The sequence below is a fragment of the Emys orbicularis genome, chromosome 1 (assembly GCF_028017835.1).
Source record: "Emys orbicularis isolate rEmyOrb1 chromosome 1, rEmyOrb1.hap1, whole genome shotgun sequence".
NCBI classification, from domain to species: domain Eukaryota; kingdom Metazoa; phylum Chordata; order Testudines; family Emydidae; genus Emys; species Emys orbicularis.
The window spans coordinates 337,220,040-337,230,075 of NC_088683.1; positions in this window are offsets into that span (position 1 = coordinate 337,220,040).

The following is a 10,036-nucleotide window of genomic DNA, read 5'->3' on the forward strand; positions in this document are numbered from 1 at the left end:
CTGCTCCAGCTGCTGTTTAGGGTGGTTAGCAGAAACATTAACATTTGGCCATATTTCACCGATTCAGTCCCATTATGTTTTGTTGGTTTACATTTCTTTTTAAAAATATTCCAATTACACCTTCCACATACTACTTTGAATAAATATTATAGTTTCTTTGACTTGTGTGTGGAACCCCCTTCCTAAGTATGATGAATGTAAGATGTTTTCAGGTTTGGGATTCACAGCAAATGAAGAGCAATGGTGTAACTCTCTGGTGCCATCATACTGCGAACACCTTTCTGTCTGTCCCACACCACAGCCCTGCCCCCCAGGTTAAGAAATATCTGAAGTCTCAAGGATATTGGGAGGGACAGGGAAAGTACAGTTAGTGTTACGTGCTTACAGAAAGCACTACTTGTTCTAAAAGCAGCTGAATTCACAACCCAGGAAATGGGTAGATAAACATCTTTGTGGCTTGTTTCACATGCAGAAAAATGAAACACAAATCAAATATCAATACAGGCATCTGATACTAACCTTCATTTTCGTGTCCCCCGCCTTTGCAAAAACCCTTGACCTGTTTCAGCCCTGGGATTAGTGCTCCGTAACAGTTGCTAAGTGCAGCTAGCATTACTGAAAAACAACAGTTATAAAAATAGAACGAATTCACACCCCAAAAGCAAATGTTGATACGGTCGTTAGGAGAGATTGAGAGCTCTCAATAACAGAGATCTGCAAACAAGCATGAACAGTTATGACACAAGCCTCGCACAATGACTGCAGTATGACTTGGCCACCACTCTCAACAGCACAAATCCCTCCCTAAGGTAATAACTCAGTGGAGATGTCATGTGAATTGTCACAGGAATGAACAGCTAATGACCAGCAGCTACAGGGAACTGTAGCCAATAGGGCTAGCCTGCTTGCTTGCTTATATATCTTTTCTTATGGGTTTGATTATTTGTTTTATTACAATAGGTTTATAGATTTGTATTAGAGTATTTTTGGCTGTAACACAAGTAACCTACAGGCTAGATCCTGTATGTTGAGCTAAGGCAAGTTAGCATACATATGTTCGAGACCTTTATCCTAGATAGGTGATGATGAGCTAAAACATAAAGTACATCTCGAGGGTCTTTGCAAACTCTGTGTAGCCCGATTTTGGGACAAGACCCTTATTATCTTCTGATCAGATTAATTGGCGAACCTATAACCCATATTATCCAAACAATAATATTAATCTCCTAAAATCAGGCAACAGAACAAAACCCTCATACAGCTATGTAGCCCCACATGGATATGCCATTGTTCCCCTATGTGCTTTTCCAGTAGCGGCACAGGGAGATGTTCCTCGGCACAGGGAGATGCCACCCTCTACCTCCCTGCTGTTCCATGATGTGTGCACATATGGAATCCCTGATTTCCCATGCCTGCTGGGAACCAGGACCAGAGTGCATTTAGGTGGGATCCAGCTACCTGTACAGAGTTTGTAAGCCATACTTGTCCTATGCCGAATCAGGATGCAAGCACTCCTCGTTATCCTCACAAACATTATGGAGTGCACAGCATGTGATAATTATGTCAATGGCGTTGGCCATACTGGCATCCAGATGGGTGCCCAGGCAAGTGCCAATGAGATTTCAGCCCACCCTACATTTCAGCCCACTCAACTTCACACTGAACAACAAGGGGTTAAGAAGCTGCTCTGGGCTCAGGCAGCTCCACCCTGCCATACCTGCTGGACATGCATATGCTGGAGGAGGAGCTTAAAAGGGGAGTAGAGCAGCTCACTTGTTGGCAGATCAGGGAAGAGAACAGACCTCCAACCCTCAGCTTCTGAGGAAAAGGCTATCTGAAGGCAGGAGCATTCAGATGACTGCTTCCCAAAGGCCCCTCCATGAGGGGAGGGAGGACCAGATTCTGTTGCACCTTGGGAAGGAATCATTCCCCTCTATTTCCTATGAACTCGGGTTTTTTGTATTAATTCCCCTTGCATTTTGTTTGTGGACAACCCTGGAAGGGAAGAGACTTTAAAGTGACCTGGCTGGAGGGCCAAGTCACAGGAAGAGGTAGAGGAGAAGTGGCCATTGGCAGGAGACATCCATTGGGGAGAGAGTTGCTATGCTCTGACTGGCCAAAAGGAGGCACCAGCATTGAGTCAACCCCTTCACAACAGGTGGAGAATTCAGGTACCCTTCCTACCCTGGGGAGGGGGCAGGATTGAATGACCCTGGTGGTCGAATACCTAGACCTAAGGGTGTATGTTGGTAGGACAGGCAACATGGGTCTAGAGCGACTTCTCAAGTGTCTGACTGAATGGGGGTTTGCTTTTCATGCGGGTGCCCAGGTCATTGGTATTATGAATGCCCCTATATGGAGTGTGGTTATGGACAGGTGTGGACCACTGAAAGCCAGCTAAAGTATCCTGTTTGGATAAATGGAACAGAGGTGATGGGCCTGATGTATTCTGGACCTGAGCGGACCCTGGACTAGCACGACCTGGTCCCAAACACTGAGAGCCCCAGAGAGACTATTTTTCTGAAGTGTATTCACTGAGATGTCAAACCTTTTCCCAGTGCATATGTACAATTGACTGTAGAGGAAAATACAAAGTTCCCTGTAGTGGGGCCTCAACCCTAGCCTAGCCCTTATCTTGCATTGGGATTGGGAGCATTTATCTGAGGTACTGAGGGGATTTAAAACAGCCCTAGAGTTCCCAAAGGGATTAACTCAAGGGACCCTGGGAGTCGGGGTCTCAAACCTGCAACACTGGCAGGTGTAGGTGAGCAGTTGGATCCTGGAGAAGGAGGATTTGTCCAATGGGAAGTTCCCTCAGAAGGTTTACCTAAAAATGAAATGGTGTCCCCGCCCAAAGAGGGGAACATTCTAATTAGAGTGACTAACTTCATCAAGGATCAGAGGGAGGATAAAACCTTGATCTGGGCTTATGACCAGATGCCAGATGGCTAATGGGTAGGTGATAGACCCATAGTGAGCAGAGCAGTACCTCTCTTTGAGTTCCAGGCAAAGTGACTGTACTGGCTGGAGAAAGACTGACAGATAGGGGTATTTCGGTCACAACTCCTCATTCCCTGGCCTCATAGGTGCAAGGTCACGTCACTGGCTCATGCTATCCCCTCTGTGGGCCACCTTGTTCATGAGAAGACCCTGGCCAGGATTCTGGGCCACTCCTAATGGGGTACAATGCCATGACCACCTCAATTGCAAGGACCGGCACAATGGCCTTTTTGGACTCCCTGGGCATATCACCAGTCCCAGGGTATCTTGTCCAAGGGCTGCTGGTCGGTGGCATCCAAGCCCAGGCTGCCAATGGCCTCAGCCAGCCGCCCTGCGCCCAAAGGTGCTGAAGGAATTCCGGTTACAGCACCTTCACTGGCACAGATCCCTGCCCCTATGGTGGAACAGGGGATCATCTACCCAGAACAGCAGGTCGATCAGGGGGTCCCCATGGACCAACAGGCCCAGGATTACCCGGTTCCCCCGCCTCGTCCTCTTCCCGGACAAGTGGGAACTTCGGTCTCAGGACCACCACCCATAGATAGTCACACCCACCAGAACTTACTCCTCAGGGTGTCGTGCAACATGGGCTTGCAAGCCGAGGAGGTGGTGGAACAGGACGACCCAACGGTGGACATTTTGGCCCCAGAAGGTCCATTCTGAGTGGTGCTGCCACTCATTTGGACCATTCAAAGCAACACCAAAACTGTGTGGCAAACCCCGGCCTCCATCCCCCTGATGGCCAAGTGAATAGAACGCAAATACTTCGTTCTCTCCAAGGGTTACGAGTATCTATACTCCTACCCTGCTGCTTGGTGGTGTCTGCGGTTAATGAACGTGAAAGGCAGGGGCAGCAGCAGGGACCCACGCCTAAGTCCAAGGACTCTAAAAAGCTTGACCTTTTTGGTAGAAAGGTCTACTCTACGAGGGGCCTACAGCTCAGGATTGCTAATCAGCTGCAGTCCTGAGCAGATATAATTTTAACTCGTGGAACTCCATGCTCAAATTTAAGGAGCTAATACCATTGGAGTCCAGGGATGAGTTTGGGGCCATTGCGGAGGAGGGCAAGATTGCATGTGGGTCTGTGACTAGGGATTCCTGGTGATCACTTCACCTATCCTCGTCGCCACTCGCCCATCGCCACAGGACTTTTATGGGTAGGGGTGGGGAAACAGTTCTTCCTGTGAAAGAAGCTGGCGCATGAGTAGTTTAATGTGGGGGAGCTAATGTGCACCAGCAGCCACACAAATCTTGGTGGAAGAGGCACCCGTGTCCAGTGGCAAGGAGGTCCAAGACGACCTGGGGTGTCTCCTCCATTGCAGCCTTCGTCCGCCTTTGTAGCCATTGAGAGGTGATCCTGCTTCATCTGCCTGTTCTGCCACTGAGGTCTTATACTGGGCTGTGTTGTGCTGGGCTGCACTTTGTCTGGTACCTTGCCTTAGAGCTTACTGCCATGGGTGACCCTACCAGGAGTACAGGACTCCAGATGGCATTGTTCTTAGGGTCTTAAGTACACCTCTACCCCGATATAACGCGGCCCGATATAACACGAATTCAGATATAACGCGGTAAAGCAGCGCTCCAGGGGGGCAGGGCTGCACACTCCAGTGGATCAAAGCAAGTTCGATATAACGCGGTTTCACCTCCCGAGGACAGCGTTATATCGGGGTAGAGGTGTATATGCAAGCTTCTCCACCATGTCCAGGTGGCAACCCAAGTAGAAGTTATCCCTAGCAGACATTGTTTAACATCCTATTTGGTTATTAATGCACTAGAAAGTACTACCTCATTTTCCTGTGATAAAATACATCATCCTGCTTCTTTCCAAATACAGAATAGAAATATTTATTGAACACTTCTCCCTTCTCTGCAATGTTATTAACAATTTTACCATCTCAATCTATGGGCCTATACCAGGGGTGTGCAAACTACTGTCCGGGGGCCGCATCTGGCCCTTCAGACATTTTAATCTGGCCCTCGAGCTCCCACCGGGGAGCAGGGTCTGGGGCTTGTCCCACTCTAGTGCTACAGCCAGGGAATGGGGTAGGGGGTTTGCCCCGCTCTGCTCATGCCGTGGCTCCACGTGGCTCCTGGAAGCAGTGGCATGTCCCCCCTCCGGCTCCTACGCATAAGGGCAGCCAGGGGGCTCAACATGTTGCCTCTGCTCTTAGTGCTGCACCCGCAGCTCCCATTGCCCAGGAACCACGGCCAATGGGCGCTGCAGAGGTGGCACCTGCGGACAGGTCAGCGCGCAGAGCCACCTGGCTGCGCCTCCACGTAGAAGCCGGAGGGGGGACATGCCAACGCTTCCGGAAGCTGCTTGAAGTAAGCGCAGCCCGGAGCCTGCACCCCTGAGCTCTTCCCACCCATGCCCCAACCCCCTGCCCCAGCCCTGATCCCCCTCCCACCCTCCAAACCCCTCCATCCCAGCGCAGAGCACCCTCCTGCACTCCAAACCCCTCATCCCCAGCCCCACCCCAGAGCCCACACACCCAGATGGAGCCCTCACCTCCCCCCCACCCAGGCCCCAACATCCTGCCCCAGCCTGGAGCCCCCTCCCACACCCTGAACTCCTTATTTCTGGCCTCACTCCAGAGCCCGCTCCCCCAGCCAAAGCCCTCACCCCCTCCCAACCCCCAATTTCGTGAGCATTCATGGCCCGCCATTCAATTTCCATACCCAGATGTAGTCCTCAGGCCAAAAAGTTTGTCCACCCCTGACCTATACTATTGCTAGGATTTCTTTTGTTCCTAATGTACTAAAAACTCCATTTAATTGTTTTAGTCATGTCAGCCATGGGTTTTTCTCTGTCTTTAGCTTATCTTATTCATTACCTACGCCTCATAACTTGTATTCCTTGCTATGTATTTCCCCTTTTTTCCATTTGCTGTATATATTTCTAATTGCTGCCTCAACTTTGCCACTGTATCAGAATGGGCTTTTAGCCAAAGTTGTCCTCATTCTTGATTGTGATATTGTGGCTTTTTGGCCATCTAATAGACTCTTCTTAAAGGACTCCCAATTTTCATTGTCATTTTTCTGACTAAATATTTCCTCCCAGTCAGTTTTGCTCATAGTCTTCCTCAAGTTTGGGAAATTAGCTCATATGAAGCAACAAGGACATATATTACTGCTTGGGACTGTGAGACATCATGATAGCATAAGAGAGATGAGCGATTCTAAATGAGATGCATTCTAAATATCCTTGGCCTGTTTCTCTTGCACTTATCTAAAATGGAGACTTAAGGGGCACAAAACTAATTCCAGTGTTTTGTGTTCAGTATTTAAAATGATGGCTAATAACCATACCCAAGTTTTTGGTGGCCAGATATTTAAAGCCAGTGACCAAATGGCCATCAGCCCACATACTGATTTGTTCTCCCGAACAGAAAGTAAAATACATTTCTAGGCTATGACACATTCAGAGAAACCAGCTTTAATGTTCCAAGTCAAATGAAACTTGGTAATTATATTTAATATCTGTTCCAGGAATGACAGTCCAGACTATAAAAATCACCTTTAAAGGACATGTAGTTTGTGCTGCTATGAACAAATGGAATTAAACTGGTAAATCTCACTTTGGTGAATGCAAAGGTTTTGACCCAATTTGTGCATGCTTCAGTTACATAAAAAAATGACAACAGGGTTTCCATAGCAACTAGGTAGCTTGAATATATCTGACGTGGCAGTGTAGCATTCAGTGTGTGTTAAACATCTGGAAATAACAGTATAATCAAAGGCGTTTCATTTTCCACTTAGGAAAGCTTCTCACTGGACAGTAAAATGTTTGCAAAATTACTTAGATTACTAGCGTTTTTTCTTTGCTGTAAATTCAGACATTATAAAATAATTTTGAATTATCTAGTGTATTCCATTAGAGTGAATTTATATTTAAGACTTTATTAATGGCCTATATGTTTATATTATGCTGGATTAAGGAACAGATTCATAAAGTAGTGCAATGAAGTTGTGCAAATTATACTGAGACTTTATTATTTTTGCACACTATTCTATAGTACACTTACCTGTACATTATGAAGTGTTATAAAAGAACTACAGTTGTAAAGATAAATTAACAAATACATTTTGTGATGCAGAATTCTTGATTAAAAAAAATTTATTTGGTTACATTCAATAATTTGCACTCAGTTTCCCAATTATGCAATGTCATTTAGTGACAGTCTAATGTAATGTATTATTCATTATTAATTAAATTTGTTATTATTAAAGTGGCATGCAGAGGTCCTAATCAATATTGGGGGTCCTATTGTGCTGGGTACTATATAAACACATAGTAAGAGAAAATCCCTGCTCTGAAGAGCTTGTAATCTAAAAAGTATAATGTCAGGGCACAGGGGGTCTGAGGATGCCCCTCAGATTGTTTCAGGTGCAGATGAGAAGTTACACTGAGAGAAACTTGATCTGACATTTCTTTTCTGTTGCTCCTCCAGATCTTTTCCGGTTTGTCTGACAATACATTGATTCAAAAGCCACACATACAGCTAACACTGAGGTGAAAGGGATTTCCCAACTTTGTGATCCTGTCTGCCCTCCATGTTACTGAGGAGACACAAGATGCCACATGGCTTAATAACACTTAGGGATAATGGTAAAATGGGTTTACTGGGGGCTTGGTAGTTAGCACATCCGGAAGTAATCACTACTCCTAATCTCCCAGCAGAGGAGAAGAGGTGACCAACGGACCTAAATCCAAGGAGTCTGTTCCTCCTTCCCCATTTGATCCTTTGCAGTAGACACAAGAACAGATGAAGCCCTGCACCTCAGGAAAGTGGAGAGAACCACAGAAAGGGGCATCACTACCCATGGGCAAGAAATGGGGGCGGGACCCCTCCAACAGAGAGAGAAAGTGAGAGAGGAGAAGCTCCTTTACCGTACCCATGGGGTGGGGACATAAGTGGAGAGACAAAGGGTGAAAGAAAAGCCCCTGGAACTCCAGACAATCTAATAGGACAGACAGAGGAAAGAAGCTCCTAATCTCCCCTGGGGAAGAGCTAGAAGGGGATGTCCTCACCCACATCAGGGAGTGAATGTGAGGAGATGTCCCTTGAAGATGCAGAGGGGCATCTGGCCTGCTGTTTGCTTGGTGATGCTACTGGCAACAAGCTGCTAGGTTTCTATGTAAAAAGCAGTAGCAGGAAGAGGTGAGAGGGTAGGACCTCAAGGAGGTTGTAGGGGAGTGAACTGCAAAAATGGGAGATTGAACCCTACATACTTTTGGGTCAACATTTTTGAATGTGGGTGACTGAAATCCATATTTTGGAACATAAACAAAAGTGGCCAGATTTTCAGAGGTGCTGACCAAGCCTGGCTCCCAGTGGAGTTGACAGGAACTGCCAGTGCTCCACACCTCTGAAAATCAGGCCACTTCCATTTAAGTCTAGGGGATTGTCTACATGGGGACACTTAGGAAAATTAATCCAAATTAAGTAAAGATGTGAATTTAAAGTAATTAGTTAAACTGCATTAAACCCGGGTGAACACTCTCATTCAGAATTAAAGTGGCCCACATTTGAGGGACTCTCTTTCCATAAAAGCAAAACATTTTGGCAAAGTTGTTAGTTCAGATAAATGACATCAAATTTCCACCATTCAGTCCCCTGACAGGAGCCAGGGCAGTTCTGCTGCACATGGGTGGTGGGATCTATGTAAGGATGTCTCCACCCATGCTGGGGCAGAGGTCCATAGATGCTAGAATGCAGTGGGTGAGCAGGGGTAGAAATGGAGATATACAAATAAGAATAGCAAGACAATCCAAATGCAGAAGGACCCAGCCCCAACCCAATCAGCGGTTCTCAGACAGTGGGTTGGGATGCCAAAGTGGGTCACGACCCCATTTTAATGAGATCACCAGAGCTGGCTTAGACTTGCTGGGGCCCGGGGCCAAAGCTGAAGCCTGAGCCCAACTGCCCGGGGTTGAAGCCCAAGGGGCTTGGCTTTGGCCTCCCAACCTTCGGCCATGGGGCTCGGGTGGGCTCAGGCTTTGGTCCCCACTCCTCGGGTCATGTAGTAATTTTTGTTGTCAGAAGGGGGTCGCGGTGCAATGAAGTTTGAGAATCCCTGTGTTAGTTGATGCAGCCCTATTTCCATTTCAACATATTTAGAACTTTAAGAACAGAAAAGCTCAGTAAAATAAAATTAGTTTGAATGCTACAAAAGAGATTTTGAAAATTAAAATATATTAAAAGGTGGATATAGTGTTTTAAAGAGTGAGAAATGTCAATTCCTTTAAAAAAAACAACTTATGGAATATATTTAATAAAGTAGGCGTTTTTGCAATGTTTTGTATTTAAAGTTTTGGTTTGTTCCGCTCTCTTCGCGCGCGCGCGCGTGTGTGTGTGTGTGTAATATTTTAAAATATGACTTCTGACATAATCACTTTAAGGTTAGCTTCAAAATGGTGACATACCTGCAAGCATTTCTATGACACAGATATTAGCAAAAAGGCTGTTAGGTTGTTGATATAAATGGGCAGCTTGGATGGAATTAAGTGACAGCAGAATGGCAAGTTGGAAATAGCTGAGTCTGTTGTGATTTTGGTTTGGCAGGACAGGCTGATTGTGTTTCCTTTCTTCCATAGCACTTCTCATTCATTCTCTCAAATTCAAAAGGATAACACAGGGGAGAGAAAAATTGAACTTGGGTCTCATGTTACAATTGTAGTACAACTACAACTAGTTATGTGAGGTGTCTCAAGGCATAGCAAGTTTGAGGATGCTCCCTAACTTATTTCAGAGTCAGGTGAATGTAACCCCAAGGAACTCACCTGGGACTCTGTGTGCTGGTAGCTCAGGGAGAGGTGCACTATCCCTGGTAGGAAGGGGGAGCCCAGAGCAGATTCAGAGTTTTTGAGGCAACCAAGAGGGAGAGAAGAGAGACACTATTTAGAAGGACAAGGGCCCCTGTCGACTCAGGGGAGGATAGCAGGCATATCTGTATAACCTTTGGGTGGACTAGAGTTTACTTCACTACCCTTCTCCAGTGCCTAAAACCCCCCCAACTCCCATAGAAAAGCACC